The sequence below is a fragment of the Peromyscus maniculatus genome, chromosome 6, assembly GCF_049852395.1.
Source record: "Peromyscus maniculatus bairdii isolate BWxNUB_F1_BW_parent chromosome 6, HU_Pman_BW_mat_3.1, whole genome shotgun sequence".
Classification (NCBI taxonomy): domain Eukaryota; kingdom Metazoa; phylum Chordata; class Mammalia; order Rodentia; family Cricetidae; genus Peromyscus; species Peromyscus maniculatus.
In genome coordinates this window covers 70,334,298-70,358,504 of record NC_134857.1, presented here as the reverse complement: position 1 = coordinate 70,358,504, position 24,207 = coordinate 70,334,298, and the positions used below count along the sequence as shown (strand labels likewise).

The 24,207-nt window shown below is 49.6% G+C and overlaps 1 protein-coding gene across 2 annotated transcripts in view; it reads left to right on the top strand.

The window, feature by feature from the left end:
- Il6r (interleukin 6 receptor) overlaps positions 1-24,207 on the top strand; it is a 54,395-nt gene that overhangs the window by 5,416 nt on the left and 24,772 nt on the right. The window lies entirely within an intron of this gene.

Below are 24,207 nucleotides of genomic sequence, written 5' to 3'. Positions count from 1 at the left end.
TCTCCCCAGTTCCACTGCGTGTCATGTCGTGCGTGGTGACAGTGACCTGATTGTGAAGGGTCTGACATCATGGGCTCTGAGTCACGGGTGCTCCCGCCTCACATACTTAGTCTTTTAGCCAGTACTAGCCCTGGCACGCAGAGTGCCTACACCCACCCCAACCCCAGTCCTGTGAGTCTGACAGCAAGGGATGTGGGACCTTTTGGAACTGTGCCCCCACCTCCACCCCCGCCCCATCCCCATCCCTTTCCGATAAGTGGGTGGACCAGGCACGGGGTAGGGGCACTGTGCTACTGCGCTCGCCCTCAGCTGCACTCCGCCTCGAGGGTCTAGGCCTCTCTGTGGCCTCTGGCTTCAAGCCCAGCAGCCTGCCTGGTGTCTTCTGGAGGAACTGGGCAACTGCTTCTGTACTTGTTATTTTAGGGGCTGAGGACTTCTGCGGGGCCATGGAGAGAGTCAAGGGGTGCTAGGGAGATTTCCACTCACTGTGCTGGTTGTGGAGTCAGTGGCTGGAAAACATCTCTCTCTCTCTCTCTCTCTCTCTCTCTCTCTCTCTCTCTCTCTCTCTCTCTCTCTCTCTCTCTCTCTTTCTCTCTCTCCCTCTCCCTGGCAGAATTCCACATGCTCGGCTTGGTACCCCTGCATGTATTTTCTTTTTCTTTCTTTTTTTTAGGCAGGGTCTCACATAACCCAGACTGGCCTCAAACTTGTGCCTCTCCTGCCTCATCTCCTGAGTGCTGGGATTTCAGGCATGAACCACCACCCTGTATTCCTGCAGTCTATGAATCTGTTTGTTTGGTTTTTGTCTTTGAGTGTTTTTGTTAAAGGCATGTGACACTGCCGCCCGGCTCTATACATATTTTTAATCCTCGACTGGATCGACATAAAGCTGTGAGGGGAGCCTGGGGTCCAGGGAGGTGCGATGGGAGGCTGTCAGCCCAGTTGTTGGATCCCTAGCCCTTCCATGTCTCTGCGTTTCCTCGCCGTAGATCCCTAAATACTTCTCAGTGAACCAGACCAGTAGGCAGAGCTGAGGGCATTTGGGCCAAGTCGAGCATCACTCTCATCTGGCAGAATTCTGGGGCAGGAGGCGCCGACGCAAGAGAAGTGAAGGTCCCCGCTTGGATTCTCATGGTGCCTGGCAGGACTGAGGCCTCCTCTTCCCTCTTGGTCTTGGGAGAGCAGCAGTGGACCTCTCTGCCTGTCTCAGTTACTACTCCCCCCACCCACCCCAGCACCACGCCAGCATTTCCCTTTGTTCCTAAGGAGTTGCAAGTTGCCTTTTGGGGACGAGTTCTGTTTTCCTGTGGTTCAGAAAGGACACCCAAGGGTGGGGGTGTCTTCTGACCTGAACAGCCTTTAGAAGGCAGAACTGCGAGCCTGGGGAGGAAGTGAAAGCTCTCCCCACTCAGAAGGAAAATGCAGAGAAGTACAGTCCCCAGCCCATCTCCCACACCCACACTTGCAGGGCCGCACACTCAAAAGCGGCAGTCAAGAAACAAGCATCTCACAGGAAGTGTGGAGCCAATGACTGAGGTGTGTGGCTTTAGAGAAGCGAGGCCGCTGGAGCTGGCGCGCAGGGGAAGCCCATCGGTGGGAGTCTTCAAGTCTGCGCCGCCAGGGCCCGCTAGGGCTCCTCTGGTGTCTTTGCCACCTGGGTAAGGCCCTGGACCAGCTGGCATTGAGACCTCTGCTACGTCAAACATTCTAGGTGCTGCTGGCTGAGGTGGGCATCCAGCTTCAGTTCCTCTTTCCTTCTGCAAGGCAGGAAAATACACACAGCAGCATCGAGGCCTGAGTATCTAAATCTCCTCTCGACTTCCAAATTCCCTTTGGGGCAACCTCTTTCTGTCCATACAACTCACCTGTATTCCTAGCCTCATCCTGAATCAGTGTTTTTCTGAAAACAGCTTTTATTCTAGCATTGGTTTTTGGCTAGGAAGGATGGATTTTTATAAAAAAAAAAAAAAAATGACTTTTTTTTTTTTTGTATTTTGAGGCAAGCTTTCTCTGTAAAACCCTGGCTGTCCTGTAACTCAGTGTATAAATCAAGGTAGCCCTGAATTTAGATATTCACCTGCCTATGCCTCTGCTTCTTGAGTGCTGGGATCAAAGTCTTGCACCACCATACCCAACCCCAAACGACGATTCTTGACCCCTGTCTGTTCATTAAAAATGTATCAGAGCATCAGAGAGTAACTTCTAGACTTTCAAAAATCAAATCGTTGCTCGTGATTCTGGAGCACTGCCAGGGTTGAAGACATTTAACTAAACAGTCGAAGACCTGAGTAAAGGGCCTCCCTCCCTCCATCCATCCATCCGTCCTAAATCAGGCTCCCTGTTACCAGAAGTCTCTCCCCATCTTGGCTTTCCTCCTTGTTTATCCGTTGCAACACACATTTATGGATTCCCTGGAAAGCCCTTGGGGACTGTGTGAGGTCAGTGATGCAGACTCCACCCTGAAAGGATCCTGAACATGGCCAAGAGCAAGTCCTGCAGAGAGAGATGGTTCGGTCTCTCTGACTTGAACACCGGGTACCAACCCTCCAGGGACACATTGTCTCAGGAGGCAGCTAGACAGAGGAACCATCTCTGATTGGGACCTGAAGGCAGCAAGAGCCTGCCTGTTCTCTGCCTCATCTGACCCTCATCAAACCGTGTAGACAAGTGCGGCCTTTGCCGGCCTACATGAGTAAAGTAACCCCAGAGTTCCTGGGTGCAAACACATGTTCCCTCCCCCTGCAAGCCTTTTATCTGCCCCTGCAGGCCTGAGTGCCACAAACCCAGTCACCAGATTGAATCGAGGGCTAAAGCTGTCTTGGACAAGCCAGTGGCCATAGGTAGCTACTAAAGTTTAAATTAATAGAAAAAGTAAAATGGGTGAGATGGCTCAGTAGCTTAAAAAAAAGCCTGATGGTCTAGGAACCCAGACCATGGTAGAATTACTCCCCAGGGCTGTTTCTCTGGCTTCTGCATATATACTTGGCTTGCACATGCACACAAACAAACAAATAAATGTAATTAAAAAAATTAAAAAAAAAAAAGCTGGTGTGTAGTGGCCCATGCAGCACTTAGAAGGCAGAGGCACGTGGATCTCTGTGAGTTTGAGGTCAGCCTGATCTACACAGCAAGTTCAAGAAAGAGAGGGGGAAGAATGATTTCCAGATGTGCTTTATTGTGCAATTCTAGCATAGAGGAAATTGATGCAGGGGGATTACAAGTTCTAGTCCAGTCTAAGCTACAAAGACAAAGAGGGGGGTTGGTGTGGGGGGAGGACCCTCAAAATAAAAAACAGAACAAGCTTTTGTACTTTATCACATCAGTTACTTTCCAGTGCTCAGTGGCCCGCTGTGGCTGGTATGGCTGTGCAGGTCTGCTCATGAGCATCCCTGTAATCCAAGGAAAGTGTGTCGGACAGCGCTGGGCTAGAGGGCTATGCAGTGTCTCCCAGCCTTCTGCTGTTCTTGTCATCCTGCCTTGACCCTGTCTCTCCTCCACTTGAGCTCATTCTGTGTCTGTGATGGCCGAGAATTTGGAGCCAGTCAGATGTCACCCCATGATAACTATAAGTGGCTTTAAGATTTATTTATTTTTATTTTGTGTGTATGGGTGTTTTGCTTGCATGTATATCTGTGTATACACGAGTGCCTGGATTCCCTGAAACTGGAGTTACAGACAGTTGTGGGCCCTTGGAAAATTATCTAGTACTCTAAGCCACTGGACCACCTCTTCAGCCTGAGACTTTGTGTTCTCATCTAGGAAAAAAAAGATAAAGAGATAGATAAAATTGGACCTGGAGGGGTCTGCAGGGATGCTCAACACTTAAGATCACTTGTTGGTCTTGCAGAGGACCAGGGTTTGGTTCCCAGCACCCACATGGTGGTTCATATCTATCTGCAACTCCAGTTCCGGGGATCCAGTGCCCTCTTCTGATCTTCTTGGGTACTAGGCATGTACACAGTGTGAATACATATATACAGGCAAAACATCCATGCATGTAAAATAAAACAAATCTTAAAAACAATGCAAAAAGTGACTTGGGAGGCTGGGTGTGTTGTGGTAAGTGATTTCAATCCTAGCGCGTAGGAGGCAGAGGCAAGGCCAGCTTGGTCTACGCAGTGAGACCCTGTCTCAAAATGGCTTACAGACTTGGCCTGCACGTTCTGCATCCAAGGATTCTAACAACCCATGTTGGAGGTACCAGAGAGAGAAAAAACAACAACAACTGTCTGTCCAGGATATGCACAGACTTTTTTCTCTCGTTATTCTTTAAAGAGCACACGATGCCCACTGTTCCCCTGGCAGTGTGAACGCTCAGGAAATGAGGGGAAGGTAAGAGGATGTACCAAGCTATCCACAATGACTGCATCGTTTTGTCTGGGGTCGGGAGCATCCTTGGGCTCTGGTGTCTGAGGGGATTCCTGGAAGCAGTGGCAGTCCTGAGGACGACTGCGTGGCCTCACAGGTGGCTCGGAGGATTCCATGGGTTAAGTAAGGGGATGACAGACTGTCCAGAACAGTCTCTGGTTCAGAGTGAGTGCTCAAGTGGGTGTGGCTAAGGATCCATTTAGTCTTAAAATATGGTTTGGATTCCTATTGTGTTGCAGGAGCCATTGTAAATAAGATATAGCAGTGAACAAAATAGAAAGAAACCCACGGTTTACTGAGCAGCCTTCTAGCAGAGGGACGATGGATAAAAGTGTGGCGGTGACGGGTGTGGAGGGCAGAAGGGCAGGACTGTGCTGCCGTGTGTGCGGAGTAGGTATAGGATGGAACGCAGAACTGGTGCTTTAGGAGGGTCTCCCTGAGAACGGATCTGAGTGACTGCCTAAAGGAAGTAGGAAGATGTTTAGAGACTGTATGCCCCTGCCCCGAGAAACCAGTAAAAACTGGTGGGACAATGTCTTTGAGTAAATAGCCAGGAGACAGATGGCCAGAGGGCCTTAGAAACTGGCCTATGATCATACAGCAAGGACGTGACAGACCAAGGTGTGTGTGTGTGTGTGTGTGTGTGTGTGTGTGTGTGTGTGTGTGTGTGTGTAGGCAGGTTCACAAGCACATATGTGCACGTGCATGTGGAGGTCAGTCACACGTGAAAGCCAGTCACAGAGATTGGATGTCTTCCTCTAATGTCCTCCAGCTTAGTTTTTGAGACAGGGTCTCTCACAGAACCTAGAGCCAACCAACTGACTAGACTGGCTGCCCAGCAGGCTTGGGGGAACCGCTTGCCTCTGCCCCTAGTTCCTGCACCTTCGCGTGGATTACGGACACATACCCCTGTGCCCAGCTTTTTGAGTGAGTGCTGGGGACCTGAACTCATGTTTGCGTGGCAGGCTTACTGACTGGGCCTTTCTCTAGCCCCCCTTTTTATTGTATGCATGGTGTCAACAACCCCTACCTTTCCCAGGACACAGGGACGACAAGGTCACTTCTCTTCCCAGTGTCCTCCTCAGAGACTCCTAGACTCTACTGATTAGTGTGACCAAGATGACCCCCCTCCTGCCCCAGGAAGTTCCCACTGCCTTCTCCTAAGAATTGAAGAATGTTCCAGGCTGTGGTGTGGGTATTAGCCAACCAGCGTAGTGTCTCTCCGCCAGCCCAGCCCCTCCGTATCTATTCACATCACTTTTAGTCTAGGGAAGGTTTCTCAACCACATTTCACTCTTCCATCTCCAAGAGAGGCACCTGAGCGTTAGGGCCAGACCATCCAGGAGCCTCTCTGGGAACATCACTTCAGACCCGCAAAGACACGACAGTACTTCCTGATAGCGTAACCGTCAAGAGTGGGGCTCAGCTGCTGCTGACCCTCGGAGCCTGCTAGGAGAGGGGAGGCCATGGTGTGAAGGCTTTGTCACTGGAGTGGGGAAGAGGCCGAAGTGCAGGGGATCATGATTGCAGCTCACAGCAGCTCACAGCAGCTCACAGCAGCTCACAGTGTTGGCGAGGTCAGGGGTGTTATGAAAGCCACGCGGAGGGTTTCACCTCAGATATTGAGTCTAATACTCACAGCAACGTTTTAGGGTGAGCACAGCTGTTATTTCCACTCTGTGAACCGGAAGAGCAAAGCCCGGAGAGCTTGAAAAGTCCTTGCTATGTAAACCAGGGTGGCCTTGAACTTGAGCTGATTCTCCTGTGCTTCCTAAAATTCTGGGGTTACAGATGTGTGCCACCTAAACAGAGCTTATTTATTCTCTTTGGATGGTTCATTATATGAATACACCCGCTTTATTTGTCTATCCCCTCTGGGGGTGGAAACCAGGGCCTTGCTCATAGGGCAAGGCCATCCACCAGCCCAGCTGTGTCCCCACACTTGGTCTCTTTTGGTGGACACTTGGCCACATCCCACCTTGCTGTTGCCGACAGGGCTGTGGGGAATAACTCTGGCACCCCTCATACTTCAAAACACACCCACAGGATAAAGTCCTGCAGGGGACCTGATGGGTCAGATGTCACTGTAATTTGAGAGGGGAGAAGTTGTGCCAATTCATACTCCAGCAAAATACAAGCATGTCGACGTCTGCACACCTGCCAGCGCACTATTAAAGTGGCCCGCAGACAGGGGTGGTGGTGGCGCACGCCTTTAGTCCCAGCACTCGGGAGGCAGAGGCAGGCGGATCTCTGTGAGTTCGAGGCCAGCCTGGTCTACAGAGTGAATTGTAAGCCAATGGGCTGCATAGAGGCCCTGTCTCAACAGAACAAAAACACAAAATCAAATAAACAAAAAAAAATGGCCTCTGCAGAGGTCAGTATGTCTGTGTGGAGTTAATTTGCACACAGCTTCTCCAAGTGAGGCTGGATGGGTGTTTCTCTATGCAGCAGGCATTAAATAGTTCCTTTGCATAATCTACCTGTTTATACTGTTCATTTTTCAGTGAGCTGTTGATCTTTCTCCTATTGTTTATGGAAGCTCTTACTATAAAAAGGAAGTTAGTCTTATACAAGTGATAAATGGTTTTCTGGTTTGTCTTTTATGGTTGGATAGCAAAGTTTTTCTCCCCCCCATACTTATTTATTTTGCTTTGTTTCATTTTGTTTTTGAGACAAGGTCTTGCTGTGTAGCCCAGGCTGGCCTCAAACGCCTAAACCTCCTGTCTCAGCCTCCTGAGTACTGGGATTACAGGAATGATCCACCATTCTCAGCAATTTTATTTTCTTAAAGCCACAGCTAGATTTACATGGCCTCTGTGTCATATTTAGTGAGGTCTTTATGCCATTATCATTTTAAAAGATTCTTCTTTTTCTTTTACTTTTATGAGTTTAAAATTTAAAAAAGCCAAGCAGGGGTGGCAGATGCCTTTAAAAGCCCAGAACTTGGGAGGCAGAGGCAGGTGGATCTCTGTGAGTTCAAGGGCAGCCTGGTCTACAGAGTCAGTTCCAGAAACCCTGTCTCAGTCGGGGGAAAAAAAAAATCACATCTATACTCCTAGCACTTGGGAAACAGGATTACTGGGAGTTCAAGGCCAGCCAAGTTACAGTGTGAGGCCCTGTCTCCAAAACCTAACTAATGTATATACATTTCAAAGGGACTGGAGAGATGGCGCAGTGGTTACGAGAACATACTGCTCTTGCAGAGGACCCAAGTTGCCAGCCTGTAATTCCAGCTCCAGGGGATCTGACCCATGTCCTCTTCTGGAGTCTGTGGGCACCTGCACTCATGAGCAAATGCATGCACACACACACACACACACACACACACACACACACACACACACACACACACACTTTTTTAAAAATCTTAAAAAAAAAAAAAAAAGCCGGGTGGTGGTGGCACATGCCTTTAATCCCAATACTTGGGAGGCAGAGGCAGGTGGATCTCAGTGAGTTCGAGGCCAGCCTGGTTTACAGAGTGAGTTCCAGGACAACCAAACTTGTTTCACAGAGAAACCCTGTCTCGAAAACAGACAAACAATAAAACAAACAAACAAAAAAGAATTTAGAGCTGTTGAGATGGCCCAGTGGGTAAAGGTACTAGAGACACAAGCCTGGTGACTTGAGTTTGGTCACCAGAACCCACATAAAGGTTGACAGAGAGAACCAATTTCACAAAGGTGGCCTCTGGTTTCCACACGTGTGCCGTGACATTCACACACACCATGTTAGGCACCCCTCATACGTATAATAATAAATGCATTTAAAAGTAAATTGAATATTTGGCCAGGTATGGTGGCACACACCTTTAATCCCAGCACTCAGGAGGCAGAGCCAGGCGGATCTCTGTGAGTTTGAGGCCAGGTGATCTGTATAGTGAGTTCTTGACAGCCAGGGCTGTTAGAGAGACTATGTCTCAAAACAAAACAAAATTTATAAATATTGGATTCATTTTGAATTAACCAAGGAGTGAGTCATGAGGTTTACTCTTTTTCCAGTTATAACCTGATATTCCTTTATTGCTTATTGAATATGCCACTTTTCCTCTATTGATTTTAATTAATTATAGTACTAAGGATTGAGCTTTGTGAATGCCAGGCAAGTGCTCTGTCTACACTAAGATACATTTCCCTTCTCTTTTGTTCTCTCTCTCTCTCTCTCTCTCTCTCTCTCTCTCTCTCTCTCTCTCTCTCTCCTCTCTCTCTCTCTCATGACAGGCTCTCATGTAGCCCAGGCTGGCCTGGAACTCAGTCTGTCCCCTTAGCCACTTTTAAAGTGAGCCATTCAGTAGTGCATACATGCCACCCCCTTGCTGGTGTTCGAACCCAGAGATGGAGCATTTTGAGCATGCTGGGTGATTGCTCTACCGTTGAGCTATATCCTCAGTCCTAGCTTTTATTTCTGTGCTTTCTAGTCACTTCTGTAGTTTAGGTTTTTATTCACATGAGACACTACCACACTATTTTGATTATTATACCCCTAGTATAATATGCTATATTGGGCAGGACTAATCTCACTCCCATTTTTTCCCTTTTCAAAATTTTCCTGGTTATCTTGACTTGTTTACTTTTCCATTTGAACTTTAGAATCAACTTGCCTACTTAACTACCTGTATAAAAAGTCCTGTTGTGTCCTCTCCACCTACCCCCATAGGGCCTCATCATGTAGTCCTAGCTGGCCATAAACTATGCAAAGCCACACGCGGGGGCACGTGACTATAATCTCAAGCACTCAAGAGATGGGGTCCCAAGGTCAAGAGTTTAAGGTCATCTTCAGCTACTTAGCAAGGCCGACCATGAAATCCTATCTCAGACAAACAGATGTCTAAACAGACAGAAAGAACTCACTTTGTAGACCAGGCTATCTTTGTACATTTGCTTGTGCCTTTGCTGGATTTATAGAATGTGTGCCACCACATCACACCTTTTTATTAGTATAAACTCCAGAGATCAAGGAGCATTGCTGTTCTGTGGTGAAATGTTCTTGTTTTGTGAGACCCGCTGGGGCTTACTCATAAAGAGGCTGAGCTGGGGCCGAAGAGCTGGACACCTGGATTCCACCAAGAGCAAATGTCCCACCGTCCTGAGCTGCTTCCTTTCTGATGACAGGGAGTGGGTGTGTGTGTGCGCGCACATAAACAAACTCGTGGCACATGGAGTGAGGGACGTAGGGTGTGGTGGGGACTTGGGAATCTGTATGAAGCTGTGTGGTGCCAGTGAGTTAGGTCCCCGGAAGAGTGCAGGGCAGCAGAAATCTAACTGCTCCCTGGATTTCACAAAGGCTGTGGACTCCCAGAACCTCTGAGAACGAACGCAGCTGCAGAAGCCCCTGGGGGTAGGTGGAGGCACCCCCCCCCCTTTTTTTTTAAAGACAGGATTTCATACTGTAATCCATGCTGGTCCAGAACTCACTGCAATGCTCCTGCTCCAGCCTCCCAAGTGCTGCAGTTATAAGCGTGAGCCGCTCTGCCAGCAGCCCCGCTCCAAACCCTGATGACTCTCGTTCTGGCTGATGAAGCGCAGTGGGGCCTGCAGAGGCTGGGTAGGAGAGAGGGCCAGGGAGGGATGGTGATGTTGTGGGACTTTCTTTTGGGACCGCCAGTTCCCAAATAATGACAGGGAGACTTCTTATTAATTAGGAAAGCTTGGCCTTGTCCTTGGCTCATTCCCAACTCGCTCTTCTAACTTAAATTAACCTGTCTCTATTAATCTGCGCTCTGCCACGTGACTCATTACCTCTTCTCCATAATGTACGTCTGACTTCCTATGTGACTCACTGGCGAATCCGCCTCTTTTCATCCCAGAGTTCCCGGCTCTGTCCAGAAGTCCCGCCTGTTCTCTCCTGCCTAGCCATTGGCTGTTCAGCTCTTTATTAAGCCAATCAGGTGCCCTAGTCAGGCAGTGTAAAACAGCAACACATCTTCACACAGTGTGGTTAAATGTCCCACAGCAAGGTGGGGATATTTATCTGTGGCTTTGCCTATGCTTCCTTCCAGCCTGTTCCATTCTCTGGGCAAGCCTCATCCTTGATGCCCCCAAGTGTCCGCAGCATCGTAGGTATAACTCATACTCAGTGGTGGGGTGTGGGGTGGTCAGTGTCTACCTTAGCCATCACTGCCTGCTGATGCTGCTTGGCTATTATCCTTCCTAACCTTGGGCCCAGGATCTTTCAGGGCCACAGCACTGCATAGAAATCTGTAACCACTGTGTCCACAGCACTGTACCCAGAAATCTGTAACCACTGTGTCCACACCACTGTGCCCAGAAATCCGTAACCACTGTGTCCACACCACTGTGTCCACACCACTGTGTCCACACCACTGTGCCCAGAAATCCGTAACCACTGTGTGCACACCACTGTGCCCAGAAATCCATAACCACTGTGTCCACAGCACTGCACAGAAATCTGTAACTACTGTGTCCACACCACTGTGTCCACAGCACTGTGCCCAGAAACCTGTAACCACTGTGTCCATAGCACTGCATAGAAATCTGTAACCACTGTGTCCACACCACTGCATAGAAATCTGTAACTACTGTGTCCACACCACTGTGCCCAGAAATCCGTAACCACTGTGTGCACACCACTGTGCCCAGAAATCCATAACCACTGTGTCCACAGCACTGCACAGAAATCTGTAACTACTGTGTCCACACCACTGTGCCCAGAAATCCATAACCACTGTGTCCACACCACTGTGTCCACACCACTGTGTCCACACCACTGTGCCCAGAAATCCGTAACCACTGTGTCCACAGCACTGCATAGAAATCTGTAACTACTGTGTCCACACCACCACTGTGCCCAGAAATCTGTAACTACTGTGTTCACACCACTGTGCCCAGAAATCTGTAACCACTGTGTCCACACCACTGTGTACAGACATCCTTAGCCACTGTGTCCACACCACTGTGCCCAGAAATCCGTAACCACTGTGTCCACAGCACTGCATAGAAATCTGTAACCACTGTGTCCACAGCACTGTGCCCAGAAATCTGTAACCACTGTGTCCACAGCACTGCATAGAAATCTGTAACCACTGTGTCCACAGCACTGTGCCCAGAAATCTGTAACCACTGTGTCCACAGCACTGCATAGAAATCCTTAGCCACTGTGTCCACGCCACTGTGCCCAGACATCCTTAGCCACCATGTCCCACTCTTATAACTCAATCCTAGATGTTACAAGTTTTTTTTTTTTTGTTGTTGTTGTTTTCTGAGACCGGGTTTCCACTTTGTAGACCAGGCTGGCCTCGAACTTATGAAATCTACCTGCCTCTGCCTCCCAAGCGATGGGATTAAAGGCATGTGCCACACCATCTGACATTTTTGTGCCCCCCCCCCCAGCTGAGGACAGAACCCAGGGCCTTGCACTTGCTAGGCAAGCGCTCTACCACTGAGCTCGATCCCCAACGCTTGCTTGTTTGTTTTTTAAACAGCCCCAACAGCCCCATGCTGCTCACTGTACTGTCTGGAGCTAGGCTGAGTGTTACTGTCAGCCTACCAGGACGACTCTGTGGGGTCCCTAGGGCCCTGGAGGTGAGGGGAGCCTCTGGCCCCGAGGGAGCTTCTAGGACAGGATGGAAGTGAAGAAACGCATCAGAAATTCCAGCATGGAGAGAGATGGATCCCCTTCAAGGACGCTCCTACTTCTTCCGACTCCTTAGCTCTAGAGCTTGGCTTCCTCCTATGGAAGGGTTTGCTGGGGGAGCTGGGGAGGGTGGGGTTGGTAGATTTACCTGGGGGACAGCCTTAGGGAGATACGTAAAATTCCTCCTGACCACATTCTGCCCTCCTTCCCAAAATATGAAAACCCTAACTGTGGCCCAGAGCCCTGGTTAGGCCCTGAGACCAAACTGTCAAAAAAGGAAGAGCTCTTTTACGCTGTACGGCTGGGAAGGCTCATCGCTGGGGGGTGGACAGGCCTGAGAGCCAAGAGCCGAGAGCCCGGGACGTAGTTTGAGCTACACTGTGATTTCTGGCTCTGGTTCTCCATGGAGCGAGCAGCGGGAGCAAATCCCAAGAGTCCTTAGGTTTTCGAGTGGTGGCTGTCTCCACCTGCTTCCTGCTGCACCGCCTCCCCACAGTGGCTTTCTAGACCAGAGTCCCCAGAGGCCCTGGGGAGGGGCGGGGGGGGGGGGGGTCAGTGCCAGGGCCTCCTCAGCCTCTGATTGCTTCATCCCTAAATACAGATCCGTGGGGATGGGGCAGCAGGATATCCTCGGATATCTTTCCTCTAATTACTTTATAATCTTGGAGAGATAACCTGCCCAGACCTTCCTGGCCTGGGGCCATGTGATTTTCTCGGGGAGCCGGGGAGGACCCAGTGTCTTTCTGGTTTGGAGCTGGTCACACCACGGGTGTCTGAGTCAGCCCCCAGAGTCACTTTGCTGTGGGACCACAGGAGCTCCTCTCACAGGCCTTTCTCCCATGGGTGTATGGTCCACTGGGTAGGTGGCGAGGAAGGCCTAGCCAAGGTAAATACTGACTCCGCCAAATACAAGGCAAATACAAGCAGGTACAAGGAGTACGGGCCCATTAGTGGGCTGCAGCTGGCGTCCCGCCAGGAACCATTCACTGGAGAAGCATCTGGGAGCTGACTCGGAGCTGGGCCAAGAGCTGTGACACAGAGCCTGGACCCACTGGCTGGCTGTGACCTGGGGGCCACAAGGGGCCGGTCCTGGCATCTCATGGAGAAGCAAAAAGGCCCAGGTGTGAGACAGCCAGGGAGGTGTGAGGTCCCGAGGCAGAAGGGGGGAGGCATCGTACAGTTGCTGTCAGTGGGGGGCAGAGAAAGAGGACTGGAGCCCCACTCCCAGGGTCCACTCCGTGTGGTCCACACTGAAGAGAATCACCTGTCTTCCTCAGAACTCAGGTGTGACAGACAGAGCTGGCAGAGGAGAGGAAATTAGATCAGGGAACAGGGTGGTGAGCGTGTGTGAGTGTGTGGTGTGTGTGTGGTGTGTGTGTGGTGTGTGGTATGTGTGTGGTGAGTGTGTGTGTGTGTGTGTGGTGTGTGTGTGGTGTGTGGTATGTGTGTGGTGTGTGTGTGTGTGTGTGGTGTGTGTGTGGTGTGTGTGTGGTGTGTGGTATGTGTGGTGAGTGTGTGTGTGTGTGTGTGTGTGTGTGTGTGTGTGTCAGGGTCTGAGAGAAGCCTCTGGGGTAAGGTGGGAGAGAGACTGCCCACCCCCACCCCACCCCCCATGCCTAGTATGCAAGCCACGCTCACCAGCTGTGGGATTTGGGCCAATTCCTTAAACAATCCTACTTCATTTTTGAGACAGGCCCTCACTGTGTATCCCAGGCTGGCCTTAAACTCATAAATCTCCTATCTGGGCCTCCTGAGTGTTGGGATTACAGGCTGTCCTGGGCCTTACTTGGTTCCTGAACTTCTCTGATCCTGTTGCCTCAACAGTCTGACCAGGGATGGGGATGGTGTGGAGGACACCCCCTGGCCCAGCAGGCCTTCTGAGGGCTCAGTAAAACACCCACTGTGCAGGGAACATTCTGTGAAGATGGCTTAAGTACCATCGTACCATCGTGTGGGAAGATGTGTGGTGAACATTCTGTGAAGATGGCCCCAGAAGATGAGGGATGGGTTCTAGCCCTTCTGTGGAAAAGGCAAGGATAGACAGAGAACACCGGGGCCTGTCTAACCCCGTGGGACTGAGGTTTGCATTTGCTTCTGCTTGAACGTGAGTTGCCCATGGACTCCTGGCACCCCCTCCACACCAAGAGAGCAAAACAAAAAACCACGCACACTCAAAATCTCAAAAACACAAAAACCAACATATGCAAGCATGAGACCAGTAAGACAAACAAAGCTATATGAGGCCAAGCGTCTGCAGAAACGCCGCTGAGTTCATCTTGTGGTGGCCGTCTGCTGCTGGGCAGGGGCCTATCCTGAAGTGTGCTTACTATATATACCCAGTGAGAGTCCCCTGGAGGCCGATTTTCCCTTTGCACAATGGTACCAATTTTTGGTTGGAGGTGGGACATGTCCACTCCCCTCTCAGGGCTGGCCCCATCAGGCTTGACCCTGTGCAGGCCCTGAGTCCGCTGCCGCAGTTCTGGGAGCCTGTGTGCACATCGTGGCTGTTAGGGCTGGACTGCGCTGTTTCCTTGGAGTTATCTATCACCTCTGGCTCTTACATTCTCCTCACTTCCTTTTCCATGTAGCTCTCTCGGCCCCGACAGGGGAGGGGTTTCGTGAAGGCATCCCGTTGAGGACTGAGTGCTCCAAAGTCTGTCCAGCTGGACACCCGCCTCCTTTCAGATCAAGGGCTTCAGTGCCTCAAGAGGACTTTGCAGTGTTGCGCCCTGCAACCCAAGAGGCTGGAGGCCACCCTGGGCTGCCTGAAGTGGGGCAGTGGGTGGGATTGGCAGGCACATGTTAAGTCGTTGTCCTCAGTGCCTGGTTCACTGCTTACATAAACAGGGCCAGGAAGCCGAACTTGTTTTTGCTGGCAAGAGCCTCAGTAGCTTCGGGAGAAGTTGAGAAACATGTCATCACGCATACTTCTCTCTGGCTATTGACATTTGCAAGTTTACATGAGGGGGGAAGAGGATCGGGGTAACCCCAGCAGCAGAGCTCTTTGCTCTCTGGAACCAGACCTTAGGGTAATGGGAGAGAGCTCCGCTTTCCAGAACTATGCTGCGGAGTCCTCAGTAGAGGGTTGTCTGTGTGGTGGTGGGGCTGGTGGCCCGGAGAGTGGGCTAATGTAGGCCACACAGCTAGGGAAGCGAGGAAGGCGAAGGGAATTTCCCTCTCTTAAAGCTGTGCGGGGAGAAAATCATCACTCTGAGACCCCTGGGATGGCCTGGCCATCCACCGTCCCCTGACCCAGTGATCATCCAATAACTATCCGCAGATAAAGTGTATGTTCAAGTTAGGCATTACCCACGGGAAACAGAGCTGCTTCCTGCCCTCTGGGGAGAGATGGAATACTAGACTTCAGGGGGGGCACTCTCGTTGCTCAGAGAAGGCAAATGGGCCCTGCCAGGGATACCCACACTGCCTATAACTCATGGATAAGGCCAGATGCCACATGCTTATAACTTCAGCCCCTTGAAGCCTGAGGCAGGAGGATCACTCTCACTTTGAGGGCAGCAGCTTAGTCTTTATAATGAGTTCTAGGTCAGCCAGAGTCACATAACAAGAACCTGTTCCTAAAATGAACAAGGCCTGGCAAGATGTTAGCTTGACCCCAACCAGCCAGCTAGCACCTAAGCTCATGGCCAGGTCAGACGCCAAGTGTGCCTGCAGGACAAGGACGCGCTTTGGGAGATTGGCGGGGCATTCTGCCTTCTTTCCTGATTTTAGTCCTAACTTCTGTACATCTGCCCTCCCTGCAATGTCTTGTCAGGGCCTGGGATGAAGTGTCCTTTTCTGCATGGGACAGGCCTTGGCGAAGACCAGAACGACTCACAGTCCTCGGATGCCCCTCTTTTCCCCTGTGATGCCTTAGGATGCACTAGGAGCTGGGCATGGGGAGCTGGCTCCTTCTCGAGGTCATTGCAGAAACAGGAAAAAAAAACGTGGCCACTGTCATAGAGGCTGGCATGGGGGGACGGGATGGCACTTAGCTTGCAGATGCCTTAGCAGGGGCCTCCTCCACCAGCAGAGCCAGTGTGTTGAGCCATCCTCTTGGGAGGGTACTCACACACTCCCCATTCCCTGTGGGGCTCCCTTCCCTCCTTGCTGGGTAAGGAAATTTCAGACCCCAGCCGTCCCCAGGACTTTCACTTCCAGATGCTTTAAATGTCCTGTTCCTTTTTATAATGGACTGGTTCTCTGCAGCTGCTTATCAAAACTCCGAATGATTTCTCAAGTTTCTCTTTGCCCTTTAGAACCAACGACTGACTTATCTCTCCTCTGGTCTCAGCATCAGGAACATTTTATTTCAGGGCAGCCAGGATTATGGGTAGTTTTAAGGCCGTCAGGAATCTGGAGATGAAAAAGATGATAATGTGGAGGAGGTGAAGAGAACACAGCACAGAGCAGATGTTAGTAGCTGTCAGTACTCTCTCTCTCTCCTAAGGGAACTTGTAGTCTTGCCTGTTAGGTTGCACAGAATTTTTTGAATTCTTCAGAAGGAGACAGGCACAAGCTTGCTGCCTGAGATCTCACGGCCTGAGCGATTGCTCAAGGGCAGATGTGGCGTGCTCTTGGCTGAATTTCATTCTGTGGAGCAGCGGCCACACCCCACCCTGCCTGCCGGGTTTGGGAGGGAGCCTAGGGTCACTATGGTACCTGCCCACCTGATTCCCTTTGTGCCTCCTCCCGTGGGGCCTACTGAGGCGGAGTCCTGGCCACCTTCACGGGATGAGATGTTCAGATGGAGAAAATGGAAGCCGGGCCCAAAGATGGCTCCTTGTTTCCCCTCGGGAATCAAATCAAACCCTGGGAAGGGTGGGCTCGGGGTGCAGTCTGACAATGAGTTACAAGATGGAGGTGGACTCTCCAGTCTGGAAGTGTTTGAGTCCACCCTGTCACAAGCACCCCACGCACACTGCACCCCTCTCTAGGTAATAACCCAGATCAGTTATAGTGTCTTTGTGTAAAGACAAAAATATACAAGAGTAAGACAAGACCCGTGTAGAACTTTAAAACCTGGGAAATCCCGGCTGTGCCCATTGGCCCAGCTTCTACCGAAGCAGAAGGATCTCTTTAGCCATGGTTTCAAGGCCAGCTTGGGGAGTGAAGAGACATTCTGTCTTAGAAAACAAAGCAAGCGTCAGCAAAGGTGACGGGGATAAAAGGAAGGGAAAGAAATCACTGGTATTCCATCGTCTGGCTAGGCAGACGGCGGGAGGTCCAGGGAGGATGCTTCCAAGACCTGGGCACCGACTCAGCTGGGTCAGGAGGCAGAGCAGTGGTGGGCTGGGGATGTCAGGCCACCCTTTGGACCGGCTCTGGGTTCCTCTGGACTCGTCTCCCCAGTGAGAACGTCTTTTGATCATTAGGCATAACACGCTTCTGAGATCAAAGTTAACACAGCATTTTTTTTTTCACAGTCCCAGAAGAAATATGTTTTGAAGCAGGGCTGACTGGCACCACTTACACATGGGTTTTATAATTAATTGTTCCTGATTTAAAGAAAGCAAAGGCCGGTGACTCAATTTTAAAGATCCAGAAGACCATTATCAAGTTCCTTGGCAGAGGAAGTGGTCATTATGTTGCTCTTTACAGCTCTGCTTTTGTGGAAGAGAAAATAAATAAAATAAGATTTTTTTTTGCAGGGTGGCGGGGGTTGGGGGGAGGAGGGGTGTTTCTCCAAATTACCTGAATGTATTATCCATTGTTTGCAAGTAACTGAACAGTCCTCGCCAGTGTTCAGGCTGGTCACCCATCATGCAGAGGTTTCTCCTGGGAGGGGAGGGGATAGGGAAGTGGCCATGGGGCACTGGTCCTGGAACTGTGGAGGACAGAAGAGAGCCCCGTCTCCCCATTCTTGTGTTGCTTCTGCAGCACCTCCTGGCTGGTCCCCAGGGCAGGCTCTGCTCTCTGCACCTCAAGGACTCCACTTGGACCCCTGTGTCATCCCCCACTGTCCTTCTGGGAGTGCGCTGTGGAGACCTTGTCTGTGAGAGTCCTATCTCAGATCGGCATGTACCAAGTACCTGTTGTGTTCACTGGATGTTGCAGTCTTGTAGCCAGGGCTGGGTGGTGACCTGTCTAGGCAGTTATGAATACTTGATAATGGGAACATGTGCTGTCTGGTTATTTTGTTGATGGGCAGATAGAGTTACACAATCCTAGATCTTATACGTCAATCACTTAGTGTATAGCCTCTTGATATTACCAAGAGATGCGGTAAGCAGATGCATCTCCTGCCACCATAATGTGGCATACTATTTTATAGCAAAGTTTTATTTTGTTGAAAATTGTGTGTGTGTGCATACATTTGTGTGTGCATATGCTTGTGGAAGCCAGAGGGTGGCATAGGGTGTCTTCTTTCATCATTTTCCATCTTATTTATTTTTCAATTAAAAAAAAATCACATTTAAAGCCAGGTGGTGGTGGCGCACACCTTTAATCACAGCACTTGGGAGGCAGGGGCAGGCTGATCTCTGAGTTTGAGGCCAGCTTTGTCTACAGAGCGAGATCCAGGACAGCCAAGGCTACACAGAGAAACCCTGTCTCAGAAAATAAAACACCATCACGTCTGCGTACTTAGTGTAGAGTGCACACATTCCGTGGCATGAACATGGAGCCGAGAGGACAACGTTCAGGAGTTGGTTCTCTCTCCACACCACTTGGATTACAGGGGTCAAACTCAGGTTTCTAGGCTTGTCAGCGAGGGCCTTTACCAGCTGAGGCTCCTCCGTGGCTCACTCTACCTTATTTTTTGAGACAGGTGTCTCACTGAATCTGGAGCTTGTCAATTGAGCTAGCTTGGCTGGCTAGCAATTCCCAGGGACCCTCTGGCTTCCACCTCCCTAGCGCTGGGATTACAGGCACTGCTGCTGTGTCCGGCTGACACATGGGTGCTGGGCATCAAACTCGGGGCCTGTGTGGTAAACACGTTCCTGCTGGAGCCATTCCCCAGCTGTATTTTTTTTTTTATAGTGTGTGTGTGTGTGTGTGTGTGTGTGTGTGTGTGTGTGTGTGTGATGCACATACTTGGAGACACTAGAGGACAAATCTTGAGGAGTCAGACTGTCCTGCCGTCTTGGATCCAGGGATCAGACTCAGGTTGTCAGGAGTTTGTGCGAGTGTCTCCACCCATGGAGCCCTCTTGCTGGCCTGCTCCTTCTGTTTTATTGAGACCGTCTCAGATAACCCAGGATGGCCTTCAAGCTGGATCCATGGGAGAGCAGGGCCTGGCACTCCTGATCCCTAGGCCTCTACCTCAAAAGTGCTTGGAGTACGGACGTTGTGGAGTTTGAATGAGTATGACCGCATAGGCTCCTGTGTTGGAGTACTCAGTTTGGGAAGATTAGGTCACACACACTCCTAAGGCTTGACCTTGTTGGAGGGGGTGTGTCACTGGGGGTAGGCTCTGAGGTTTCAAAAGCCCACACCAGGTGCAGCGCCCCCTCCCCCCACCAGATCAGGATGAGAAGCTCTCAGCTACTGCTCCAGAACCCTGCCTGTCTGCTTTCCGATAGGATGGTAATGGACTGACTCTGAGACGGTAAGCCAGCCCCCAGTTAAATGCTTTCGACTAAGAGTTGCCTTAGTCATGGTGTCTCTTCACAACAGCAGAACAGTGACTGAGACAGAGGTGTAGCACAATGCCTGGCTAAAACTTAAAAAAAGAAATAGGAGGGAGTCCATTCTGAAGTCAACACACTCATAACCCTTCACGGCCAGACCCGATCCCTGAGCTCCCTCCCCCTTTAGCTGAGTTGGTAACTTGGGTCACACCAGCAGCACTGCCAACATGGGCATGTTGCGCTGTGGTGTGACCTCATGGTGGCTACATCCCTGGCCATGGACTGCACTAGTTTCTGATCTTACGGTGCCTCACTCTGTGTGGCCTGTGGGTGACCAGAACATCTTGTGCCTGTGACTGGTTCAGGACAGCGGCATGTGCAAATGCCAAAGAAAGCACGAACTGTCCACGGTGGTTGGACTTTCACGAAAAGTGCCTTGCATCTGTGGTCCAGTTGGCCCGGTGAATTCTGATATTCGTTCTTCAGCCGGCAGGGGGGCTCTTGCTAGCGTGGCAGTGGAGCCGCCTGCCGGCGGAGTTCTCTTATGCCAGCATTTCTGTCTAAGCTCCCACATGTTCAAAGTCAGTGCATGAGCTTGATGTCTGTGTTAGCTTTTATCCTTGTCTGCTTTGTCCAGTGGGAAATGGGAGGGTGAGAATATTGCTATGGTAATGTGGAGGGTCCTTGGGCCTGCTAAAACTTCACCTCATTCAGGCCAGGCATGGTAGTACATGCCTGTAATCCCAGGACTCAGGAGGTGGGGACACATGTGTATCAAGGTTATCCTCAGCTATATAATTAAAGTTTGAGGCCAGCCTGGGCTACATGAGACCCTGTCTCAAACACAAGACAAAACAGAACCCAGCAGTTTTGTTTGGAAAGCTTAGAGAGTTACTTGTAAGAGTGCTAACAGCCATACTCTTTATCTGTGACAAAGTACTTGCTTAACCACTGTTCTCTTGACCAAGGTGACTTATAAGAGAAAAGCATTTAATTGGGGCTTCCTTATAGTTTCAGAGAGTTAGTCCATGACTGTCATGGTAAGAAGTGCCGTAACAGGCCAGCATGCTGGCATGGGCTTCTGAAACCTCAAGGCCCACCCCCAGTGACACACCTCCTCTAACAAGGCCACACCTCCCAATCCTTCCCAAACAGGTCCACTGACTGGGGACCAAGCACTCCAACACACGGGCCTTTGGGGCCGTTATCATTCAAACACCACAGCACTGGGAACATCTCGAAACCTCAGACAGTGGAATACTGAGCGGAAGTGAGGGTAAACAAACCCCACCCACATACCGTGGAAACACAACTAAGAAAAGCAGAGTGCAGGAGAACACATATAAACCGTCTCACGAAGCTCAGAGACCACGTGAAGTTACAAAAGAAGAAGTAGGGGAGGAAGGAGGAAGAGGGCTGGCAAGATGGCCCAGCCGGTAAAGACTCTTGCTGCTTAGCCTGACGACCCGAGTTCAAACCCCGGGTCCCATACGATCGAAGGAAAGAATGCCCACACATTGTCCTCTGACTCCTCCACGTGCCATGGCGTGTGCAGCCCCACAATAAATATAAATAAGTGAGTAACAGATGTAATAATATGTTTTACAGTGAGGGAGGGTAAATCCAGAGCTGTGAAGTGCATATAGGTCTGGAGGCTGTAAATGAGGGGAACCAGAGCCACCTTCAGAGGTAACAGGTGTGCTAGTTTGGGGGGAAGCTCTGGTGTTTTATGCTTCATAACTCTTATGAATACTGCACATATTAACTCGCCTATGCAACTGTGTGTAAAGTAGTTGAGGAACAATTGAAACGCTGAAAGTATGTCATTGAAGAATGTGTACAAAGCTCGCTAGAACTCCGGCCTTTGGAAGCTTCTGGAAGCCTTCCCCTCACCCCCAGCAGAAGGTTTGGGCTTCCAGGACTCTGGCGTCACTACTCAGGCTGTCGCTGTGGGCACTGCGAGAACTCCGCCTCAGAGGCTGCATTTCTCACAGGTGGGGCTCTCTGGGGCCCAAGCATGTCCCCCCACCAACCTGATGTAGGAACCTTGGGTGCTGGTTGACAGAGGGAAGGCTTCCTTACTCACTGTGAGCCAGAGAAGTTTAGGGAGCCTCCTCAAACTCACCTGACCACAAGGTGACAAGCTGCTATTTTTTTTTTTTAATTTCATTTAATTTTATCTTTTTTTTTTCCTTTTCTGGAGCTGAGGACCGAACCCAGGGCCTTGCGCTTGCTAGGCAAGCGCTCTACCACTGAGCTAAATCCCCAACCCCTAATTTTATCTTCTTGAGACAAGGTCTGAGACTTTGAAACCTTGGCTGTCCTAGAACTCACAGAGACCCACTTTGCTCCTATTAAGATTAAAGATTAAGCTCGAGGTATGGCACACGCCTTTTATCTCAGCACTCTGGAGGCAGAGGCAGGAGGATCTTTGAGTCCCAGGACAGCCAAGGACACAAAGAGAAACCTCTGTCTCAAAAAAACCAAAAGAAGAAGAAAAAGAAGGTGGTGGAGGAGGAGGAGGAGAAGAAAGATGTTCTTTAAAACAACTTATTTTTATTTATGCATATCTCTCTCTCTCTCTCTCTCTCTCTCTCTCTCTCTCTCTCTCTCTCTCTCTCTCTCAGTGTGTGTGTGTTTCCTCTGAGACCAGCGAGAGTTACAGACAGTAGTGAGCTGCCCTATGTAGGTATTGGGAGAACTTGGGTCCCCAGAGAGCAACAATCCCTCTTGACCACTGAGCCATCTCTCCAGCCCCTACCATTTTCTTTTCCACCCAAGGATCAAGACTCTGGAGGTAAAGAGGGAAAAACAGAGAGAGCACCCTTCTGGTGTTGCACCTATTGTCCCGTCCTCCCCGTGGTGAGTGGGAGGAGGCAGGGCCCCTGACCATGGCCGCTGATTGCTGGGGACCATCAGGTTGCCCTGGCTTGGTAGCTGCAGTCTACTTGACCCTCCCTGAGGCCCCAGGAGAGGTGGAGAGAGCAGAGGCCAGGCGCCAGGAAAAGCCTCTTTCCAAGCACGCAGTCTTTGGAGGGCGAAGAGAGACTCTTGTGTTTATTACCCAGGAACACATGTGAGGACATGAGCACACGCTGGCTTTTCTGAACCCCTGGCCAGATGTGTTGCTGCTGCTTGCTGATAGGAAGTTCGACGTTCGGTTTGAAGAGTCACATATACCTAACTTAAAAATGCAATGTTCCCGAGACTCCGCGGTGGTTAATTTATGCAAGGTACTTGGGCTCACTTTTTTCCCCCCTTGGCCTAATGAGTGGTTTATTTTTTTTAAACAAACATTTATAATCATTATTTTATACAGATATAGATATGTAAATACAACATGAGTTCAGTGGTCCTAAAGCATTTTCCACTTAATTTTTTTTTTTTTTTTAGCAATAAACAGGTTATAATTCCAAAGTCCAGAGTTATTTGAAACTGAAAAATATTTTCTCTGTAGAAAATAGTAAAAACGGGGCTGGAGAGATGGCTCAGAGGTTAAGAGCACTGACTGTTCTTCCAGAGGTCTTGAGTTCAATTCCCAGCAACCACATGGGGGCTCACAACCATCTGCATTGAAATCTGGTGCCCTCTTCTGGCCTGCAGACACACATGCAGACAGAACATTGTATACATAATAAATAAATAAAAAAAAAAAAAAAAGAAAAGAAAAGAAAATAGTAAAAATGATAACATTTCCCAGTAAGCCCTTTGAAGCCCAATAATGGCTGAATTATACATATAACTATTTATTAGATTCTAGGATACAGAAGAGACCTATCTTCATCTGTTCAGAGAGCTGTTTTACTAAAGTTGTGTAAGTGAGATTCCTGTTCATCTTCCCCTTCACTGTTTGATTTACAGCAGACATTTTTCTATAGGCTAATCCATAATCTAAAAAGATTTTAGCCTCCTCTCCTGAAAGTACAGCCAAGATATCCTTCCATCAACTTGATTCGGTACATATTCTTATCCTAATAGTGAAATGTTTCACTGAGGCTTGCCCAGTGACTGGGTAAAACCAAAACTTACTATAAGCCACAGTCATCCTAGGGTCCCCCCTGCTATGTAGCCTCTCTGGTTCTGTGGGTTGCAGGCTGATTGTTCTTTATTTTATATCTAGAATCCACTTATGAGTGAGTACATACCACGTTTGTCCTTCTGAATCTGGATTACCTCACTCAGGATGATATTTTCTAGTTCCATCCATTTGCCTGCAAATTTCATGCTGTCATTGTTTTTCTCTAATGAGTAGTACTCTATTGTGTATATGTGCCACATTTTCTTCATACCTGGGCTCATTTTTGTCTTAGATTCTGTGAGTCCTTAATCTGAACTAGGAAATGAGTGGATTGAGACTACCAGGCTGGCCTTAAGCTTTTGGTGATCTCCCTGTCTCAGGCTCTCAAATGTGGGGTTTACAGAATCACTATGCCTACCTGACTCAATGTTTCTTGAATCTTTAATTTATTTTTTCCCAGGGAATGAAGAATATGTTTAGTTTTTACTTCCCAACTTGCTTCCTAGAATAAAAACAGCTGTGCCCAGATGTTTACAAGATAGGTATGTGTTTAGATTCCTGGTCAGAGCAGAGAGAGTCCAAAGCCTTGGCTCTTTTCTCCTTGCTGAGAGTAATTCTCTATGTTGGTTACCACCTATAAAATGGGCCCATGTGCACCCT